The sequence below is a fragment of the Aquila chrysaetos genome, chromosome 26 (assembly GCF_900496995.4).
Source record: "Aquila chrysaetos chrysaetos chromosome 26, bAquChr1.4, whole genome shotgun sequence".
Taxonomy (NCBI): Eukaryota; Metazoa; Chordata; class Aves; order Accipitriformes; family Accipitridae; genus Aquila; species Aquila chrysaetos.
Window position 1 is genome coordinate 3,180,214 of NC_044029.1, and position 23,371 is coordinate 3,203,584.

Here is a 23,371-nt window from a genome sequence, read left to right on the forward strand (position 1 = left end):
AAAAAAAATTTCAGACTCCATCACTAAGACATCTTTACGACATCTGAGCTTAATTGGAGAAACAAAGCAAAATTCCCTGCTTATGGCACTGAAACAGCTACTACCACAGAGCTGCTCGCTACTAATATGACTCACTCGTCCCTAGGACTTCTACCTTCTTGGCTACGATAAATTTACTGTAGCTCCAAAGTCCATATTTCTCCCAATGAAAGACCAAATGAGACAAATTATAGTATACCCTTATTTTCTAAGCCAGACTATGATACTGAGGTCCTGGTCTGAAAACAGTTATTTATTAATGTAATTACTTTTCATCTTCTTATTACTACTAATTGGCCAAGTTGAAACACAAGTCTCCAGGGTCATTGAAAAGTCAATACAATAATTTAACTGCCATTTGAAAATAATTTTGCTTGCACCCTTGCAAGCAAACTAAGCTGCATCAGAACTGTCTTGTTGAGCTAAAAGTCTCTGCTTTACCAAAAATATTTCACATTTTCCCAGCCATGTAACCCCACTGGCATGGTACCAATATTAATTCTGATCTACTGTTGACACTGGAACTAAAAATTAACTCAGGTTTGATTTATATACTGCTATCCTTTCTCGCCTACCAAATCCTATTTCTTGCATAATATAATGTTGATAGCATAGAAAAGAGCAAGAAATCATTAAATGAAAGGAAGTGCATAAATAAATTCAATTATCATGCATAAAACATGCAAATGATTTAAAGACTGCATATGAAACTCTAGTTTATATTCATTAATCTCAGGTTGCACTTTTGAGGGAGAAAGAGACACTAATCGGGTCCAGATTAATGCACTCCCAAACCTTCCAATTTGTTTTCAGGTGAGGGTTAAATGAGATGTATTAAAATAAACACAGCTGCTCACCTTCCCCAACCCAGTTTCATTTGTGGGAGAAGGTGAAAACTAAAAAGTATAAAGTATATTGTAGGCTTGGTGTACTCAGAATTCGGGCTTTTCCTGTGCTTATCAGGACTGCCACTTACCCACTGCAGCTCTATTTTTTTTTTTTTTTTTTTTTTTTTTTTTTTTTGGCTAGGAAGATAACTTTGTGCTGGAAACTGTTGTCCAAAACCCCAGCTAGTGACTTGACAAGGAGAACAGGGCGGGGAATGTTTGGGCTTGCCTAAATCCTGCCCTGTTTTCCTCCCATCCCTACCCTGAATGATGCTGCGCATGGACCCCTTTAAATTGTGCCCAGTCGCATCGAAAAGGGGCTCGGTCCGAAACCGGCACGGTGCTGCCACGCCGATCCGTTAGGTGGAAAACAGGGATTGATGAGCGGACTTGAGCGCTCGCCTTTGCTCACCCAGTCAGCAGAAACACGGTACATAATGGGGGCAAACCCCTTCGACCCACCAACCGGCTCCGGGTTTCGCTGCCCGGGGATTCCCCCCAGCCTCTGCCGAATTAGCTGGGTATAAAAATAGGGGTCCCCCGGCTCCCCCTTCCCTCTCCCGCTGGAGCTGGGTGCCCGTCCCTGCCCCTCACCCTTGCGCGGGGGGGGTCCCGGGGATAAACCACCGAGAAGAAGCCCAGCACCCGCGACAGCAGAGAGAGGGCAATCGGCGTTCCCGGGGCTGATCCTGCCTCAGGAGAAAGGGAAGTACATGGGAAGGAAAATGCGAGTTTTGGTCCAGAAACAAAAAAAAGAAGGGAAGGGCCCGTTCCCGTCCGCTGGCAGAGGAAGGTTAAATAAAGCAAACAAAAAAAGGTCACCAAACTAATTTTGTACCGAAACTAATGAATTTGGATGAGAGGCCCAAAGGGGAAAGGTTAGGGTGTTATCAGTGACATAATTTCTCTTCCCTTTTGTTAAAATAATTGGAAATTAAACCCCTCCAACACAGTGGGACACACTTTCTGCAGGGTGGGAAGCATTCAAAATCTTACATTTCTCTGATTTTTTTTTTAAATGTTATCCTCCTGAACTACAGACATTACACCATGAAAGCACGAGAACACATACATGTAGACTCAAACATATATTCACATATATGGTTTCAGACACAGACCCACTTCTGCTGACAGCCTGACTCTGAGAGCTTTTTATTAGAATTAATTTCTGCATGTTTGCAGATGCTAAATTAGTTGCAATAAATAACAACAATAAGGCTGAAATCTGTCAACATCTTGACAAATATTCAGAGAGCCATTTAGTTAGGAAATATGCTTATGATATTCATTGCTCCTAAAAGAGAAAATGATTATACAGTAACTAAACCCTAAGTAAGAGCTAAAGATATTCACCTCATGAAGCCATTTCTCAACTAGCCCCTTGGCACTTGCTGGAATTATTCGCAGCACGAGCTCTACTTTTTCATTTTCTGCTGACTCCATGTGGGTAATTTCTTTCTCGTGATTAAAAGTGAGCTTGGCAATTCCTTCAAAGCATTTCCTTAGGTGTGGTTGGACGTGGAGTGGATCCTTTGTCTCAGAAAGGATTCCTGAGAGATCATTGCTGCATCGAGAGAAAAAACCTGAAAAACGATAAAAAATGAACTTTAGAGGTATTTATACAAACATATTTTACACCAACACCAACAGCAGACAGATGAAATGGACTGTTTACCTTGGAAAGAATAGTCTTTTCTTCGCCAAATAATCATTCAAGGCCTTCCTGAATGTCATCCAAAAGCGATTCTGCCTCCTTCAACTTATCCAGCATCTGGGGCTGCGAGATAACCCTCGTGGCATTGGTCTCCTTCACTGACTCCTTCGTTATTAGCCTCCTGGTGGGTGAGATAGAATACAGTGAATGTAATAACCATACTTCACACAACAGGCTCTCTCTCTCTCTTTTAAATTGAAAATCCCCTTATTACAAAACAAGGGGTGTTCTTTTTCTTCTACCTTTAAGTAGGACTGCCACATTCATTGCTTTTTACAAAAACGCAGCTGCTTTTTAAGCTACAGATAAATAGAATCTGCTAGGCGGTAATTCTGCTCAGTCTGAATGCATTATTTTCTAAGTCACTTTGGCGAGGGACTTTTTATTATAAACTGGAATGAACAAGGGAAGTCCTTTTCTCAACTAATTATGACTACACTTTGTTCTATACTATTAACTTACAATGCTAGACTGATCAGCTTTTTTTTTTCTTTTTTTTTTTTTTTTTGGCTTCAGTGGGTTCAATAAATTAACATGCTTTTTCTGGGAAATTAGAGAGCTAATTATTAAGACTTTATAGACTAATGATGAAAATATAAATAACACAGAACAATAAAGAATGGTGTATCAATAACATTCGCACAATCCCTTTGATGTGCACAATGTAATTTCCCATTTTAACACCACTGATGCATGGATGGGAGTTACTTTGACTCCGTCTACAGAATTTTCTTCTCATAAAGATTTGTTAAACTGGATATTTTCTAAGAACCGAGGAAAAAGAGCAAAGCCGAAACACCATTTTTCATATACCTATCCCTGGCACCCATTTTGTTTTCCTATTGTTGGACTTCCAATTTATAAAAATCAGGAATGACAGAAGAGAAGGCAAAGCTATAAAGACACTAAACCAGACAAACATCAGGACTTTTGTTGTTACTTTTCCCACTAGAAGACATAATGTAGTATGTCTGAGTTGAAAAAACAGTTGTGTTTATTTTTTTTACTCAGCTACTTTCAAGCATGGCTTAATTTGCAAAGAAGAGTTTGATATTGCCCAGTAATACCAAAAACCAGAATATAGTTCTGAGGTTTCCGGACCTTCAGTGATCCAAACTGCTCGGCTTTGACAGAGGAAAAGACACTCAACTACATTCTAAGCGGACAACACCACGTTTAGCTCAACTGTTGTCCATAGCTCGTAACTACTGGTACACAAAGACTCCGATAATGAAATGTAAACATTTAGATATCACCACATAGTTCCTTTTATGCAACATATACTGTGATGAACTGAATTTAATTAAATAAATAAATCATTTCTCCTTATTAATTCAAATTCACTTTCAATACTTATGAGTTGAAAACCATCACTATAGTAGAAAGACCTGTCGACAGAACTGCTTCTGTCCAGCATTCAGGATTACAAATTAGAATCCTGGAAACAAGAACTTGCTCAGTGAAAGAAAACTCACACTGCCACCATCTTAATATCCTACTTGCATTCAAAATAATCCCATCCCTATGCATTTCTGCCTGAAATATTATGAGAGGGATAGTTATTATACATTTTTCAAGCGCCTACTGTAAGAAGATACATACGTACAGCCAACAACAGTGTCATTGCTTTGAGATGCTAAAACTTGCTCCTTCCATGAGGCATTTCTCAGTCCTCTGATACACTTGGCAAACTATGGACCCTTTTGGGTTGCTGGTCTCCATATCTGGAGGCCAACCTGGATGCTGGAGTGCCAGGAGAAGCCTAATTCATGTAGAATTAAGAACAGCAAAACTGTTCTACTAAGAAATAACTCTACATGTATCAAGTGGAGCTTCCAAAATGTGAGAGTAAATGAACACATCCACACAGACATTCATTACCTACACTTTATTTTAGTACCAAGCTGTGTGTTTGTGTACACTCAAAATATGTCCTTTCATATTATCTCTGAAACAAGGACACTATCTAGCATACTGCCAATTTAGGTATGTTATCTTTTGTACTAAAGTAATAAAGAAATTTTGAAATGCTTATTCCTGCTTGCTTAAAAATGTATCTGGATCTGTCCATTTAGCAACACTTCTTTTCATGATGTGACAGTAAGGATGCTAAAGAAATAACCGTGAATGAGAGAAGGTTTGCCAATGTGGGGTACTGTTTTCCCTAAATTCATTTCAGAATTAAAGCTATTCTCAAAAATTTTGTGGCCAACTTCCAGGCATATGACTGGCCTTCAGATTATCGAGTATCCCACTTCCAACATTGCTAATATCAATGATGCACAATACAATTTGATTAAAAATGAACCTATTTTATTTCAGCTGCATCAATTAAAGACAATGAAATAGTCAGATTGCACCCTGTGCTCATCCTCTGCCGAGTACTGACTGACAGCTTTTCACAGAAGCCAAGGTTATGGTGCAAAATGATTAAGTGACTCGACAAACATTACAGCCCTAGTGGAGGCCCATTTACATACAGGGACAAGATCTATAAACTCCCAGTTCTGTACCTTATCCATCTCACTATGTTTCCCTACACTTCAGAAGGGAGAATCAAAATGAACATGAATTCAGGAAAAAGAAAAAAAACCCCGCCACATATCTTTACCAAACCTCTCTGTAGCTACTGCTTTGCCTTGTAACTATATACAAGTTAGCTACCTACGTCTTGCAGTATATTTCTTGCACGATTAAGAGCAAGTGTTTTACAGGTGCTTTGTGATATGCATGCACTTTCAATATTCTGCAGGTCATTCAATAGCACATCAGCCATAACTAAACACAGACTTAATACTCTGGGGAAGCGACAGCATCAAAGGCCAATTTTTACGACTTTCCCTTGCCTGAAATGAAACAAATCTCTAGGTCCTAACCATATGGGGAGTAAGTTAACAGCCAAGAGCTTACCATTTCTCATCGACAGCTCTCCTCGTGCTGTCCTGGAGTTACTTGTGACCCAGAATTTGAAATCACTGCTCCATAATACCCTGTGTAAGTCACAAAAATGAAACCAGATAACCAAATGAGTTGAAAAGAAAGCATTTTCTCCCAGGTATAAAAATATTTGACATCAAAATCCTCTAATAAATATTTTGCTAAAAATGTTCTTTACCTGTTTCCAGTTTTACTTCATGGAGTACAATGAGAAACAAGCCATGCACAAATGCTTGTTTGCCTTTCTCACTTGAATGATTCACTATACTTACTGGGAGGCTGTGTATCTGTTGTTTCCGAGCTCACATCATAAAAACTAAACAGAAATCAATTTAAGACAATGAACTTTAAACTTCATTTTCCCCCCTCGGTATTCTAAAGTGGCATGGCTAAGTTGGAAAAGTTTTAAATAATGAAAGTCACTGAAGCCTAAATCACATACAATGGTGAAAGCTGAGATGTGAGATGGAGATGAAATCTAAAAGCTAATTAAATTCAACAAGAGCCTCTCAAAGGCAACATACCAGCTTAGCCTCCCATGCTAATATTTCGTTTTGAAGGGTGCAGTAAATGGAGGGCCTTTCATGGCTGCAGATTTCACAATGTGATCCACCAGCTAAACCTGAGAGGGGAGAAAAAAAAAAAAAAAAGATTAGATGCATGGATTACTGTACTGAATAGATGCCAAGGCCAAGATAAAAAGAATAGATAAGTTAGGGCTTCTGAGGAGCTAAATTTGAAGCCAACCAGCAAAACGGATTGAACCTTATTACCTCTAGTCACTGAGAAATTCCCTAGACAGTTGGATGTAATTTGAAAAGGTCAGAAAAAAATTTCCTTCACAGTATTATTGCTTCATGGTTTAAGGGTGTACGTTTGTGAGATGCCAGCTCTAATCATTTTTATTGACTTGCTCCAGAGAGACAGACAGATGCACAGGAAGGCAAGACAGATGGATAAGACGTATCCTACCTTTGTTTCCAGTTCTAAAAAATATCACAGTATTAGGTATGTTTTAATGTTAATAATTTCAGTTTATCCTTTGCCATCTCTGAGAAGAATGTGCCTTGTTTCTCTAAGTCAGCCACAAAAGGGGGAAAAAAACCCCCTGTGCATATCATTGGAAACTTGCTACAATTTTTCATATTTGATCTGAGCGTTCATTGAATTCCATATGAATCTGAAACATATAACTGAAATTCAGTAAGTGTAATAGGATTTTCTAGACAATTTTAGGTATGCTCAGTTGATTTTTCTTTTCACCTAAAAGGGAGCAGTTCTCACTGAACAGATTATAAGAATGACCTTCAACATACTGACAGTACAAGCTTTGTTATCAATGTGGTTGTGCTGGGAAAAAAAAACAAAATAAAACAAAACAAAACAAACAAACAAAAAACCCAAAAAAACCAAACCCACCCTGGTTAAAAGCATTTAATTCTTTGACTTAGCATACACAGATGCTTGTAATCAAATATGAACATTTGCTAACATTACACTTACAGTCCATTATTTTGTCATGCAATTAAAATCAAAGGAGATTTAACAACACAAAAGCAGAATTAGCCACCCCAACCCCTGGAAAAGTTTAATTAACATTAGATTTTCTTTTGTTCAGAAGACATTTGTCTTCCATTCATAATACAAACATCGGTATTCACTGTATCCTGGCTCTGAATGCACTGCAGAGGCAATTTTAATGGCCATTAAAGTACAGCTCTGTGAGTTCCTCTACTGTATTATGTTTATGGAGCCCGCCTGAAAGCTGACTAAAACTGTTTCCACTTGGATAAGAAAGCCATTTCCATATGGTCATGTTCCCTCCCCTCAAGCCCCGTACATTCAGAGTAACAAGAAATTGCAGCAGAAGAGTTGCATATATATTCACTCCTCCAGAACTTTATAGCTCTGAAAGGAAATCACAAAGGCTTAGCTGTAGCAAGGAACAAAAAGCACGGGGAATTGTTCCGCTAATGGAAGCTGTTTCTTTCAATTGAAATGGGACTGTTCCCCAGTAGAAGAGATACATGGACCATTTAAACTCAACACTTTCTTCAACAATTTAGGAAGCTTTCAAAAGAAGACATGCGCACCTGCATATATAGAAAGGGGGCTGGGGAGAGGCAATCACATACTAGATTTATAACAATTGATTTAGACTCTACTACTCTTTTTTTTTTAATCAGACTCCCACTGTCAGCTTCAGGATGATGCTGAAACAGAATACAAATCTAGGTTTTTTTAAGGTCACAGATGTGTAACTACAGAGGAACCCTCCAGTTTCTGTGGCAACATGACAACATTGTGATTTTTATTCCTCTAACTTTTTTCCAACAGAAGGAGTGATAGAGAAATTAAGCTCTGTCGTCCCCCTGATCTAAGCTCAAAGATAAACTCGTGAATCCTATGAATCTTTTTGCCAAAAAAACCCTTATTCATCATGAAAATAGGGAATGTTCAAGACACAAACTTTTAATGTCAGAGACTCAATTTTCCAAAGACTACTCCTCCAACATATTTTGATGCCGTTTACAACACAGTAATGTGATGTCACCTCATTCCATCTTCGCAAGACCCTCACTTCTTTTGTTTCCTTTTTTTTTTTTCCCTGTCTCTTCAAGAGCAGCATGTGTTAACAGACAAGTAACTTAAATCCTGATTCATCATACCAGATGTAGAAGGGAAGGATAGTAAGAGTGACAGCACTTCTGTCGCACTATTAGTAGAATCCACTGTCTGGAGGGCCCGAGTAACACCGGTAAGGACACGTTGGCTTGGCTCTAGATTCAACTGCTCTAGCTCCTGTGGGAAAAGGGATTCTGCCTTTTGGTGGTTTTGTTCTCCCCTTGCTGGTCATTTCTTAACAGTGGCATGGGATATTTTATCTCGTTTCTTGGAAGTGATGATGTGTGATCTTGCATATTGTCCCCTCTCTCCAATCAGCCAGGATTCAAAGACCATTTAAAGAATGGAGAGAGTGTCTTTAAGATTTTCAGTATGACATCCTTCTCACTCTATCTGAGCCAACAAACATGTGGGAGAAACTGGGACTTTGATAAGACAACCAGCTCATGATACTCTATCCAGAGAGAGCCGAGCTGATCCTATCTAACCCTCACACATTGGCGGTAACACTCTCCCCCTTTTTATAAAACTGTTTGCCTCCCATCTGTGGCTTTTATTTGCCATGCTGATGGTAAAATTACACAAAACTGAAATTATTGCTAACTCTCACGGTAACAATAAGGTTAGTTAACCACTGAAACAGATTGCTCAGAAAGGTGAGAAATTTTCAGTTACTTCTAATCAGGGTCTATTTTTAAAAAATATTCTTGCAGTTCAACCACAAGTTGTTTGGTTAGGTGCAGAAATCACACTTCTCTCCTTTCCAGCCTTTAAATCTATAGGGTTGTGACCCAAGTGGAATGCCAGTTGGTGTAACAGGATTGTACCACAGCAGTGATCTGGTAGGGTTTCTTTCTTTTTGTCTTTCTGTGTCTGACCAGCAGACTACGACTTTTATACATATTAAATTTGAAAAATAAAGACCTCACAGTTCTGTGTCCAATGACAGAAATTGTAGCTGCCTTTGTCTTGTGAACATTGGATTACTGAAACCTGTTCAGCACATGATTTTAACTGTAGCCAATCAAAAAAGGGGAATCCACACAATAAATTGCATTTTCTATTGGAAGCACACACCCCTGAGAGCCACAAGACAGGTATTCCCTGTCTGCCTTTCATTAGCTGACTTGAACGCATCACCTCCTTCATTTCACATGCAAAGCCCCTCCTCCCCACACATCTGATATCGAAGTGAAATCCCGTTTGTCTGCCCTGAGCAACAGCCAGACTCCTCACGGGACTCGAGGGAGGGCTGGATTCTCCTTTCTATCAAGTCTAGAGGTTGCCCTTGCACTCTTCCATTTTGTTCTGATCAGCAGAGATGCCCAAGCCGTACCCCTCTTCTTGAAAGAACAACAAACAAAACCACAGCAAAAAGCTGGTTACAGAGCATGTCCCAGACACAATCCTAGTTTTAAATGAGCACCAGTGTCATTTCAACCCGCAGCAGGCCATGTTGCTCACCTATATAGTGCACACAAAAGAATTAGGTAACTATTTTACAGATAAGGAGGAAAGGCTTGAAAGATGGATGCGTATCATTACTAAGATTAACTCCAATAAGCAGAGTTAGTTGGTAGCTACCAGTTTTCTTACTTTCAAGTACTCCAACAGATCTTCTCCTTTCTGAATGGACTAGCTGCTAGAAAAGGTTGATGACTTCTCTTCCTTTTTTTTAAGCTCAATATAGAAGGGCTCTCAAAGAAAGCACAGAAAACATTCCAGCTTCTTACATCATATTGGGGCTGCTAAGCCTGTTTTGCGTTCTTCAGAATATGTCTGAATATCAGTGATCTTAAAGGTCTTTTCCAACCTAAATGATTCTATGATTCTGTGTCAGTTAAACATAAACTAACCATGTGCTCTGTCTTAAAAGCCACTCTGTGATGTACACAATTTGACCCCATCATTTTTTGCTATACAGAAGAATTAAAGCACTCTCAAAAAAGGCTGTAGTACACTTACTCGATGTAATGTTTATGTCTTAAATACCAACTCATTCGTAAAATAAATTAGACCTTAAAGACATAAGGAAAAAAACCCCCAACTTGTGGATTTACTATGCATAAAAGTCCATCTTGCCAAATTCCATCACATGAACGCTGTATCAGCTCCCAGCTCTAATATCGTTAAAATTAACTTCCAACAAATTAGGTTTGGGAACAATGAAATGCAATTAAAATACTGTATGCACTGCAGCAGAAACAGATAAAATTTTATGCATGTTTAGTGGGAGAAAAGAAATATAAAATCTTTTTTTGTTATTAAATTCACTAATGAAAGGATCGCTAAAAATATATATAGGTACAGGAAGAATTTATGACTGATTTTTTCTCTCAGCATTTTAACTAGCAATTCAATGTTGGTTGATCACATGGAGAATGCAAACCTGAATATTTGCATCATCAACAGCTGCTAACACATGAATTCTTCTGTCTCTCTGAGATGAAAAGTGAATAAAAAGTGAATATAGCTTTCCAATCAGCAGTCATTTTAAAAGCATTCTCTGCAATGCAGTCCTTAATGATTTGGGCATTACACTTCAAACTTTAAGCCTTTCATCTATTCTTCAAGAGTAATATTTATATCAACAGCCAGAAAGAATCTTTCTTCAGTGTATTGTTGAATCCTCTCCAAGTTGTACACACTATAAATAATTACTTAACAAAATGGAATCTCGATTTTTGTACATTTGTTTTTTGTTATTAGAACTGATTTTGGAACCCAGAACATATGGGTGAGTAAACTGTTTGGCTGCCCTGCAGAAGTATAATGGAGATGCAGCCAAGGTTCTCCTCCTGCTGTTCGTCATCCCATCAAGCAATGTAAAGTTTATATAATGCAACACAGACACCACAGGTTCCTTTTTCAAACTGTGTATAGCTAAAAGGTGCGTATCTTTTTTAGGCCTCAGACTTCACTCTGAGTGAAGTTCACTCTCTGTGTGTTCTACTCCAAAAATTTAACTTTAAATACATTTAAACCTAGTAGCCATGGCAAGAAACCCTCTTTTTAAGGCCAGGCTTTCTTTAATGTCTACTGTTAACTTAGGAGTTTGATTTCTTTAACATTTCTTTAACACAAGATTCAGTGAAATGCTTTTGGCTTTCTGAGCTGACAGAGCACTGACCCCTCTCCAGCCACATCAAAGCCAGACAGCAGTAACGTGCACTTTCTTTTTGTTGGATTCCATTTTTTGTACAGCAAAACCAACCTTCAATTGTGTAATATGTGTATATAAATACGTATACTTCTATAAATATGTAATGTTTATATTACAAATAAGGCCCAGAGTGAATGGTCAGGTCCAAGGAGTTACTGTGCTCTGTACAAGCAAGACTGGATACGCCTGTTGCCCTGAGGAGCCTTCCATTAAGTTAAAAACTATGGTGGTTTGATTATTTTTTAGCTGTCCACGATAGTCTTGTGCCATTTCATTATTTGTTCACTTACAGTACATTTGTCATTGACGAACAAGCACAACAGTTAAAATGGTACTGTTGATATTTATGCCTCTCCTCCATGACATGCTATTTGTATGAATGTATTATTATTTTTTTCATTATTTGTATCACGGTAGTGCCTGGAGCCCCCAGCTGAGAGCACCACAGACTAGAACCCACTTTGCTCTCTCAGAGGCCTTACAGCTGATCCAGACGAAACAGAAGTTAAGAAAGAGAAACAAAGTGACTTGCCTAAAAACTGCCTTTTATCCCTTCCTCCACACATGCATGGCCACACTTGTTTTTTAAAGAGGTGAAAGAGAGCTTACAGAGAAATATATTGTACAAGTAAGGAATCAAAGTTTGTGCTACAATGAGGAAACGGGGAAAGAATTAAGATTGTGCGTAACATTTTACAACACACTGACATTGTTGAAGGCAGCCTCAAGTTGTGTAGGTCCAAAAGGAAAAGGACAATCATAGCAAAAACATTTTAAAATTATACAGTCTAACTAAAAAAAAAAGGCTAGGTAATAATAATATCAAGATTTTATTTTGCACATCTAAGGGCTCATGTGCTTGGAAGGAAATATTTTGTTCCACTGGGAATCTGGCTGAGCCTTCTTCCTTCTTTCCAAAAGTACAATGTCCATTCTCATACCCGGAGAGAAAATTAACATTAAAATAGCCTCCGTTTTAAACATGGTCTGATACTACTCTGGAGACTAATAAGCATACAGAAAAATTGCATCTAAGAGAAAAAGAACTTTTTTTTGCAGGATATTTGCAAAAAAACACTGGTAATTGTTGGAAAATGCTCCAAATTCTGGAACGATGGTCACCCAAAGTGGAATTCACAAGAAGAAGAAGAGAGGTGGTGAGAGTTTTTATAAATTTCCTGCATGATCTTTGCAGCCATTTTGATGGGCTATGCATTTGTACATGTATACACGTATGAGTATACCAAATACAGGTAGAAACACACTCCCTATACTATGCAAAACACAACTTTTCAGACAGGTCTTTTCACTAGCCTAAATGCACTTAGGCATATTTTTACCTGGTCATGCAATTTTCCTTCTGAGAGTTTTTAGGCTTGGAAAAGCCTTTATTCAAAAATCACGTATCTTAGAGTAGATATTCACCCAAATTAAATGCCCTACGTTTATGGCAACATAAAAATGCCACACACAAATTGTTCCATAAGTACCACACAGGCACCAGTCAGCGCATATATCACACTTTGGAAAGAATCAAACTAAATGCAAATATGCATACTGCCTATTCTACTTCTCGGTTTGCACAGCTGACAATTGACACCTGAAATAGTTCATTAACAGACACTCTAACATAAGAAAACTTACTGTCTTATGTTGAGGCTTTATTCATTTCATGACAGTTCTGTCTGAAGTAGGAACTGGCCCAAAGTATGTGTATCATAGGTTCACACACGTGCACACTCACACAAACACATACACACTATTTGCTAGAAGAGAGGGTTGCAGCAGCATTGATTTAATCATCAATGGCCAGTGTAGATGGAGGAAACACAGTAATAAATGAGGGACTATTGGAAGACATGTAGTAAGAGCAGAGATACGGAAGGACTCAAAGAAGGCAAGAACTTTCGATTTAATGTGATTGACAAAGATGCTAATATAGTTGACTAAGAAAGGAATTTATTTACATAGCTTGAGTCTTCCTTTCTGAGCATTCCTCCTGTATAGACATGGACAACCACACGAAAAGCAGAGTATCTCTAATCTGACAGAGAACATGGTACTGACTCAGTCTATTTTTACTTCTCTTACCATCTTATGTAGTTTTATATAGTTGAAAGTAATTTTAGAATTAAAGCAGAATGTATTGTAATTCACGTAGAGAAATATAACAGGAACGATGCAGTCCGTATTAAAGAACAGAGAAAATTTTAGGAAATTTAATTAAAAAGTAGATGCAGTGAAGACCACTGATGAAAGAAAGAAGAAATTTTTGGTTATCGGTCTTGATTTGATGGAAGTTTGCAGATAACACACAGTTATTGCACTTCCCTTACATACTGGTGGCTTGTAATATGGACATGAAGTAAATTAATGGATGAAAAACAGTAGGCTGAAGCTGAAGCTGAGCAGAAGAGAGATGACAGGGTCTAGCAAAGAAAAGCATGTGGAGAAGTTCACATACAAAGCAAGTGTGATTAAAAACATTACAGGGAAATAGTTGATTAAGTAGGAGTTTGCAAGTCTTTTTGAAATCCATGCTGACACAAGACACTTAGAAAAAATTATTCACCATTGGCGATAGTACTTTTAGATGTCTACAGTAGCCTACTAGGTTAACACACTTTGGTTTTGCCTATCAAAGGTAAAAGATCTCTTTTTCAGGTGCATAGCATCACTCATATGCTATTAGAAAGAAACAGCAACCGTAATAAAGACCAGCCAAAAACTCATGGCCAGGCTAAAGATCTTAAAGTAGAAGGGAAATATGATCAACAGGAGAAATCAAAATTACCTAAATTGTGTACCAAGCATAAGGAGAATGGAACAGAGAGGAAAGAGGATCAGGGTAAATGATGAGGTAAGATATAGTCACGGTACAGCAACAGAAGTCAGAGTGAAAGTAAAAATAGCAACTGGACTATAAGAGAAAAGGAGCCTGGAGAAGGGGGACACACAGAGCCTGGAAGAGACTAGAGGACTTCACTTCTGACAGGGTCCTGGAGGATGACTTTTTAAATAGGGACCCTCCACACCAGCGGATAATTGGAGCTAGAACGTGAATATGAAGAGAAAGAACATGTTATATATGCTCCTCTTTTTTTTTTTTTTATGAGTGTTAATTGCATAATTAACTTCAAAAATAGAAAACATTTAGCTGATTTAAATCGTATAGATTCATTGGAGAATAAACATATTCACTTAGTTTAGCAACAAGAAATTGTGCAATAGATGTAGACTAAAACTGACTTTAAAAAAATTTCAAGTGAGTAACTGAACCGTAAGTGCTTTCCTGTAAGTGAACTGCAAAGTGTTCCTGTAAACTTATAACAAAGAGACTATTTCAGAACACAAGCAGACCAGACCTCGAAAATCCATCATATTAAATTAGGATAGATATGAAAAATGTCAAATATTATTTATAAAAGCAGAAGGTGCTTTTCAACTTGCAGTCTATGAAGAGATTTCCCAATACAGCAATAACATGTTCCTTGCTTTGAGAAGTACCTTGGCAAGTCAAAGAGGTAGCCCACGGAGCCAATACTGACACATTAATTGCTTTGAAGACCAGAAACATCGCACTGAGTTCGCAGCAGCAGGAACCTTGAATCCAGTGGAAATATCAGAACAGAGGGGATGAATACGTATAGTCACTCAACTCATTCACAGAGCAGTAACGAACACAACACAGTGCCTCATCTTTCCTTCCAAGTCAACACTGCATGACAAGAATTACAATAACGCAGGCTGCATGCGGCGAAAGAAAAGACTATAAGCATTTAAGGAGGAGATGAAGAGAGACTTTGTGCATTAGCAACAGGTTGGTCCTTCTGCTGTAGAAGAATAAAGTGAAATTCAACATGAATGGTTGAGTAAGGAGCAAGACAGATGAGTTGAAAACAAGGATACACACAAGCAGTGCTAGAAACCATTTCTATTCTTAGATGGGCTTCCCCCTAACCAGAGCTGTAAAGTCACTACATGATGTGGGGCTGTAAGCCCTGCAAAGGTGGTGCTGAGTGAGAAGAAGCTAGAATCTCCTCTTCTTCCTCCTTGGTTCACATCTGCAGTTTGTGCTAGGTACATTTCATCAGAACCAAACCTCCTGTATACCTAGGGTGTTTTTATTATGGTGCTTACATCCATAGCTTTCACATGTCTTCTGCTTTAAAGCACTTCAGTTCCAACAGACCAAAAGTGATCTGTTTTCCATAGGTATTTGATGACCACCCACTTTTATTGCTGAAGTTCTTTTTGAGAAATAATAACAAAACAGGGAATTAGACATGACACTTCTATTTTTTCCTGCTTGATTTTTTGTGTCCTTCTTATTTGAGGGTTGACTGCACACCTCATAAGACACTGGCTAATTTTGGAATTAAGAGTGCAAAGCCTAAAGAAAGAGATAATACAATCTTACTCATGTTACTGGATCTCTTTACTAAGCAATCTTGTGCATAAATCCTAGAATGCATAGTTTGGACACAGCAGGCGACAGCTTTTGGGTGTCAGAAGGTACCAAACACACCTCCAGTGCGTTGGATGGAAACAAGAACCCATTGTAATGCTAAGCCAACTTTTGCAGCTGTATCATGTAGATGGCCTGAGTAGCAGCTGATCAACCAACTGAATTAAAGGTTATGGAGAGGTAGAAGTATCAGTTCGCTTCTGTATGTTCTCACAAATTGTTCATCCGCTATTGCTGCCACCAAGATTCTGTCCTGAACTCCTATTCTGAAGGCTAAAGGCAAATACCGCAGACTCCTTTCTCACTGATTTTGCTCTCGAATGATGGTTGAGTAAAGGTCAAAGTTCAGAGAGATTTTCTGCATCAAGTGCTGGATTTCTTAAGACCTTTATGTGGAAGTTGCTACCTTATTTTCTTTGAAAAAAGGCCTTGGTAGCTTCTTTTAAACAATGGGTTAATCTGTTCTTCCTTTCATCTACCAGTCTACTTGAAGATCATCACCTGCCCGGAAGACCTTGTCTCCAGATCATTTATTCCAGTATTTTACTAGTGAAAGCAATCATTGGATGCAATTTTTCAAGCTCCATCCTAAAACTGGTTTGGATTTGTATGTCTGCCTCTTTCCCTTCCTGTGCTCCATAAAGGGATGCTTCTCTTTCTCATTTACTCTTTCAGCTACACCTTGCATAAGGAAGTCAAGCTCTATTGAGGGTGGTGGAGTACTTGTCATTAAATGGTCTGGTATAACATTTTATGACTCAGAACTCCTGAAAAATATGATTTATTTGGGATAAAAGCTCTTTACTAGGTCAGATGTCTGGACTGAAGAGACAGTTCATTATAGAGGATCACTCGTATTTTGCAACTGTAATAGGAATGAAGCGATTCTTTTATCATAGTCGTCCAAACCTGACTCACACCACTACTGTTCTCCTCTTTAGCCTGAGTTAATTGCCAGCTGAACAATGCCGGTATCTGTGGCTGATTTATTTAGAAATATGTTCCATCTGTAAAGCCCACACCAATGAAGTACAAGAGGGCATGACTAAAGGATTCAGGTATAATGCTTAGGAGCTTAGATAATTACTTGCAGAAAATATGATCAGCTCTACATGTCAACTTGCACAAAAACAGAACTATTGAACCTTTTGAAAAGGAGTATTGTGTTCCCCTAACTAAGTAACCAGGCCAAATTCTATTCACCATATTCACCATAACTGTGGAATAACAGAGTCAAAAGAGTTCTCCCATTGCAACACGCACAAGAAAATAGATTCTGACCAATTTAGGTCAAAAGATCTGACACTTTTTATAAATATAACCATAGCTACCTACATTGAATTAGGACCATACCAGATATCTTGAGAACATTTATGCAAGAACTATCCAAATATGAAAATTAGAACATTACAACTGTATCTATTATTTTGGTACAAATAGTTAGGCATGGTACTTATAATCCTTGCTTTGCATTTTGACAAGACATTGTGGGAAAATCTTCTGATGGAATTACTGAGTTTCACATGGGAGCTGACCTCTGAATATTTAAGCTCTGAAGCAAAAGTAAGAATAAATGGATTGAAGGCTGGGCATATGTGCTACAGCTGCTGATCTATATTAAGAACACTTAAGTCAATGTATACGCTCTAGATATTCTTTTATACCACTTTCAAACTTATTTACAGTTTTGCATCCACCAGAACTATTAAGAGGGATTAAGCGCATTATCTAAATACCTAAATCTATACTGTTCCACATGAAATTGAGAAAATAATTTGTATTTGTATTTCACAACACAGCTTAATGTAATTAAAAGCCTTCCCACAACAATTTGGAACACGAAGCCCAATCCTCCTCTTATGTAAAAAACTGACATATTTTTGTTATTGTTGCAAAGGAAAAATCTCTGTTGTTGCAAAAGATTTCTCTGTTACTGAGACCTGTTTAACCTTTCTGTTATTTGGTTTTATTACACTTACTATCTAGCTTTATTAAATTTGCAAAATAGTTTGTTTATCTTCATTCTGGGAAAGTAGGTGGCTATAATTTGCAAATATGTCGGTCAAAAATAGACCAGTTAGATGTTCTTGGCTGGCACATTGTCAACGCACACAATGAGTTCCTCCCTCCCTCCCTCTCTCCCTCTCTCACACACTTCTTTCACATACACACACTCAAAAATGTCTCCAGTAGAGTCAAATATTCACATTAATACTGGAAGCGATGGAGAAGAACCCCGGCCGACATCCCATCTGTTCCCATGAATTAAATTTAGAAATCATATGTAATATAGACATTTCTGTCTGAATATCATAAAGCCCTGACACATTCAGGCTTTCATTAAAAAGCTCTGAGATGTGACTTGAATAACAATCTGTCTTAGCTAATTAGTATTTTCAGTTTAGCATATTCACTTTCAGACGTATTGCTGTTTGCACATGGTAATTTAGGTAAACAGAGCCCATCCACAGCTGCATCAATTAACACTGCTAATCAAAACTGAATTCAGGTAATTAGGCACATTTATGCAAAAAGTGTGTAATTTGTGGGGAAAGCTAGATTCTTCAGTAATATTTCAATAAGTAGGAGTCTCTTTTTGCAAATAAGACAAGGAAATAATGGTAAATCAGCTCTAACGTATACATGATGCATACTCAGTGACAAATATCTAAATTAAATCTCACTAATTGGTCTGTATTTTCAGAAATTGGACTATATTTTTTCATATAAATGTTTTCCTCAGTGTTTCTACATAGAAAAGTGGATTCATTTCTGACTAAAGGTTTAGTGATTATTCAAACAGGACTTTAAAAGTTAATGTTTCCTCAAGCAGTTTTTGAACTGTTGAACATAGTGGACCAACTTGTTCTCATTTCCAGTCAGGCAATTTTTGATGGAAATGCCCTCACTTCATTTTCAATTTAATTTCTTCAAAGAAGGCATATTTTAGTTTACTTTAAAGAAAAGCTTCTAGAAATTTCTCCCACCACCCAATTCAAGAATGTAAAGTAGTAAATACTTCAAAAACATTCTGCCTTGACTTACAAAGTTTTACCTGAAGAGCTACAGGTTTCACATCCTTTCCTTCCCTTCCCCTCACCCCCAAACCAGAATTTGAAACCCTCCAAAACTACAAAAAAATCCATTAAATGAGTGTAAGAAACTGTATATTCATAACAGAATTTTCATTTCTATTGAAACAGAAAGAAGAAATGTTCATTGTAACATTATACTCCAAGATTTTTCATATGCAGCTATTCAAGTTATTCAAATTCAGTTCTCTGTTATGCACTCTTTCAGAAAACTACACAAGTCTGATGATGGACAAAAAAAATGCAATTATCAACTTGCAGCTAATCTTCCATAAATTGTAAGACTGACAAAAAAAAAAAAAAAAAAAAAAAAGCCTAGGCAATTACTGGTTTTTAACTGAAGCCTAAAATTAATCTACCATTTTTGCCTACTTCCAGCTTCCCAAAACAAATAAGACAAAATAATTAAAATAATTTTACTTCTAAAGTAGTATAATACATTTACTCAGACTAGTCAGCACGTATCTTCTGTCCTGATTTCTGGGTAACTTTTGGGGAGGGATATACAATACATTTTCATCATGTGTAGATCTGCAACATGGAATATGTAGCTTTTGCTAAAAACTTCAGTGTAAAGAAAAAAAATTCTTTACAACTTTAAGGTGTAACCCTGTATAGCTACTGAAATCACAGTGTGTTTTGCAATCATATACAGTACAGTGCATGTATCACTATTCAGAAAGTTTTCCTTATATAGAAAAGTGTGATTTATTCTATTATGAAAAAATATATTTAAAATGCTTAACATATACTGCACTTAAAAGGGTATTAAACCTCCAGTTTTCCTTTAGCTATTGGCAGAGTAGAATATTGAGAGAATATTGACAGAGAGTTCAGAATAAAAATAAAGCTTGTGGAAGGAATAAAATTTTGAAGTATTTTTTCTATTCGAATAATTACAATGACTACTGCTAATGTAGTGAAATGTTAGAATGCTGAACAAGATCATTTCTAAACAATTATCAGACCAACTTTAAAGTATATGCAGTTCCCTCTGCCGTCTTCACTGGGGGCAATGGGAAACAGCGTTATAACTTCACCTTTTTTCCATTTTTCTGTTGCGAGAGAGAAACACCCACCTATGTGTCATACCACACGCTAAGCAGCTCTCCGATCTCTCACGTGGCTTATTAACATTGACATACAGTGAATATCATCAAAACAATTGTACAGAACATGTCTCTGAAAGAACTTGCCCTGCTTGGTAAATGCTTTTTTTGAAAGAGCAAAACAGAAGGTGTAATGACTAACAGTGTTAATTTTGGATGTTATACTCTGTAGGAAGTGAGTACAGTGACAACATCCTAGCCTCCCCCCGCCACCACCCACCCTGTTAGTACTTTTTGTCTAAAGTCGACAGATATAGTAAGTATTCCAACAGACTTTCCAGAAATATTTTACTACACCACCCTGCCTCTTCTGCCTGACTACATCGGTAAATATAAACAGACACATTTAGGGGCATCTCTTCACTGAACACATAGAGAGCGTACATTATTACTTCATCATGAATTGTCCTGATGCGCCACCCATTGAAAACTTTCTATCGTGCTAGAGTATCATTATTTCTTGCAATTTGGAAATTTTTTTTGGTGTTGAGGTTTAATAAATGTATGGCAGTATTAGCTGATAACAGACAAGTGCATAATGGATATCTCAAAAAAGAAAATGTTAGATGAAGTTTGGCTGGTACAATAGAAATTTCTCACATATGCAGCCCCACTCTTTATCCTCTCCTGCATTGCTCTGAAACATGCAAAGGAATGGAGATATCTAGCTACTAAAATTTAAAAAAAAAAAAAAAAGTTGGGTGCTACATACCTACTATTGTTAACTAAACCATGATGGATACGTATGACTAAAAAGATCCTATAAATACTGTTTTCCTCAATTTAAAAAAAAGTTTCATCCTACTCCAAGCACTCAAAAGCATTCCACGAGGATTATAAGCAAAACAATAAATATTTAAAGTTCATATTTTTTTTTGTCTATAGAGCATACATGTCGTTATTCATAACAACTTGAAATGTTTCGTGTCCCCAGTATTCATAGGGTTAAATCAAGACCATGCAATAATTTTAGTTTGAGGAAAGCAGAAGCAAGAGCCCAAAGCCAACAATTAGTACTCTACACCTTACAGGAGGAAAAAAACCTCAATAATTTACAAATGTTGAAGGAAGTGCTAGTTCCATAATTAAAAATCAGGCAGAGATCCTTTTGGCAAATGGATCTCTTTGTTAAACATCCTACTAATCCGAGCCTGAAGGTATAATTCAGTACCCTGGAGGATCCCCTCTATACTTTTGCCAGCTGTTCCATTTAGGTCACTCCACCACAAGTTTAGCTTTTATCTATTCCTCACTTTCTTCACTGGGTCCCAGAAGCAGCAGCCCATCTCTCTGAAGGCTGTTTAAAGTGTAAATGAAAAGACGAGACAGAAGTGAGCCGCTACCTCAGGGTCCTTAATTTCTGAACTGCAATTCCTTGGACTTCCCTACCTTGACAGATGCAATATGAAGTCTTCCTTGATGAAAAGTGAGGAGGAAAACTGAATATGGAATGCAGACAGCACGTTCATTATCATTTTAATGCTTTGCAGCTGCACGAAAGAATAGGACATTTTCCTAGGCAAAAAGTCCACTCAAGGCCAAACATTTGCAGTAGCCCGTCTGCCCTTCAGCCCAATTCCCAGCACTACTGCTGCTGGCATGCAAGAAAAAGCCTTCAAAGAGCCACTTTATCTCTTCTCAGGTGGTCAGAGAGAGGTGGACTCAGGGAGAGGAGGTGGGGGGAGAGGAAAATAAAAAGAAAAAAAAGAAAAAAAAATAGAAAAAAGAAAAAAAAGGTGGCAGTTTGATCCAGTACACTGTGTGTCAGGGACCTGGATGCAGACCCGACCCACTTGCCTCTCCCCCCTGGACTGGTGGGCGAAGGAAGGAGCCAGTGATGCTCCAAGGGCTTGTTTACGCAAACTGAACCAACCTCAAGTAACTAAACTGCTCCTAGTTTACCTCTACGTTGGTGCAAGGCTTTTAACAAACAACATCGTTTCTTACCAAAAGCAACAAAAAGATGCGAATTTAAAATGGATCCAACCATATTGGGTGTAGTCAGTGTAAAGTTAAGCCCTCAGAGAGTCACCATAGTCTTCTAGAACTGCTTTTAGACAGTACACTGTTTTATAACAACACACAGATCTCTTCCTCTGGGAAAATTAAGTGTAATTCATTACAAAACAAACCACTGCCCTGACATTCATTTGTCTGTTAAAAAAAATAAAGAGCAAGGCAGATACTCTGGGAGGAATTTCTGAGTGTTCAACTTTTAATGAAAGATTCATAAAAAATTCAGCAAGCGTATCGCTGAGGTCTTTCCAATCTAATATTAATTAATAAAGTTTGCACACACAGATACCAACTGTAATGTGAAAGAGAATTATAAAAATCTATCGGAAATTAACTTTCTAGGTTTTCGAAGGCTGTTCAGCAGCGTAGCCACAGCGACTCCGATGACCATCTGCATGTCTTTACACACGCAAGTAACCCCATGGGCTTTAGTCAACGGCTAAGATCGTGTCCTGGTCCTACCCATCCAGCGTGACGTACCGGCTCCAACCTAAGCAGCCACTTGTGCACATGGAGTAGGAAGGACTGGAATCACAGCGTTTAAGCAGCGCAGCGACTCGCACGCCCGCGCTTAGCCCGCTCTCGAGGAAGCGCTCTGTCAGTCAAGAAGCGCGGCTCTGCAAGCTTGTTAACCTGACTTTGAAGGGTCAGGGAGAAGGAGGAAACCAACACAAAGAACACCACGCGTGCCGCCCCGCTTCTGAATCTGCAACGGTTCGCGCAGGTGAGCGACCCGGCTCCGGCGAGCTGCCTTGCCGGGCTGGGCAGGAGCCCTCCCCTGCGTTACGCCGCCCGCTCGCGCACGCGTCGGACGGCTCGAGGTCTGGTCTACGCGAGCGGGTAAAGCGCGTCCCCGGTGATTTTTTTCACCGCTCACCTCGCTGACGCGCTTCCCCGCGTTCCTGCCGGCGTTCCTGCACGCGGGGGTTCGGTGCAGGCGCCCGCTGCTCCGGCGGTGACGAGCAGAGCAAAGGCAGGTTGCCGCTGGCCGGTTCTACCGGAGCCCGGTCGCGCGCCGTCTGCAATCACATCTCACTGAGTGCAAAGGGAAAATTAAAACATTTTTTTTTTCTCTTACACTTGAATGACACAGCATACTGTTCTGTGTTTGCATTTAAATTGGACAGAATAATTTACCACTGGCTTTTAATTTCAGAAGGGTTAATCACCTCAGCAAAGGTCAATCAAACTTTAATCTCCAATAAAATTGCAGTAGCTTCAGTCACCTGCAGGACATTTATTATATTCTTATTTCCATGCGAAAGAATGCATCGCTAATCTTCTAACTCTTTACATTAGCACATTTGCCATTAACATTTTA

General features: G+C 38.4%; 1 long non-coding RNA gene across 2 annotated transcripts in view; it reads right to left on the minus strand.

Annotated features, from left to right (window-relative positions):
• Positions 1-2,062: 2,062 nt before the first annotated feature.
• The window catches only part of LOC115336388, a 77,282-nt gene continuing 55,973 nt past the window's right edge, over positions 2,063-23,371 (minus strand). For both annotated transcript variants that reach the window (XR_003921747.1, XR_003921748.1), the window contains 5 exons: positions 22,928-23,085; positions 6,102-6,199; positions 5,551-5,630; positions 2,602-2,761; positions 2,063-2,509 (listed from right to left, as the gene is read on the minus strand). This is a non-coding gene — a long non-coding RNA (uncharacterized LOC115336388). The remainder of the gene's footprint in view (positions 2,510-2,601; positions 2,762-5,550; positions 5,631-6,101; positions 6,200-22,927; positions 23,086-23,371) is intronic.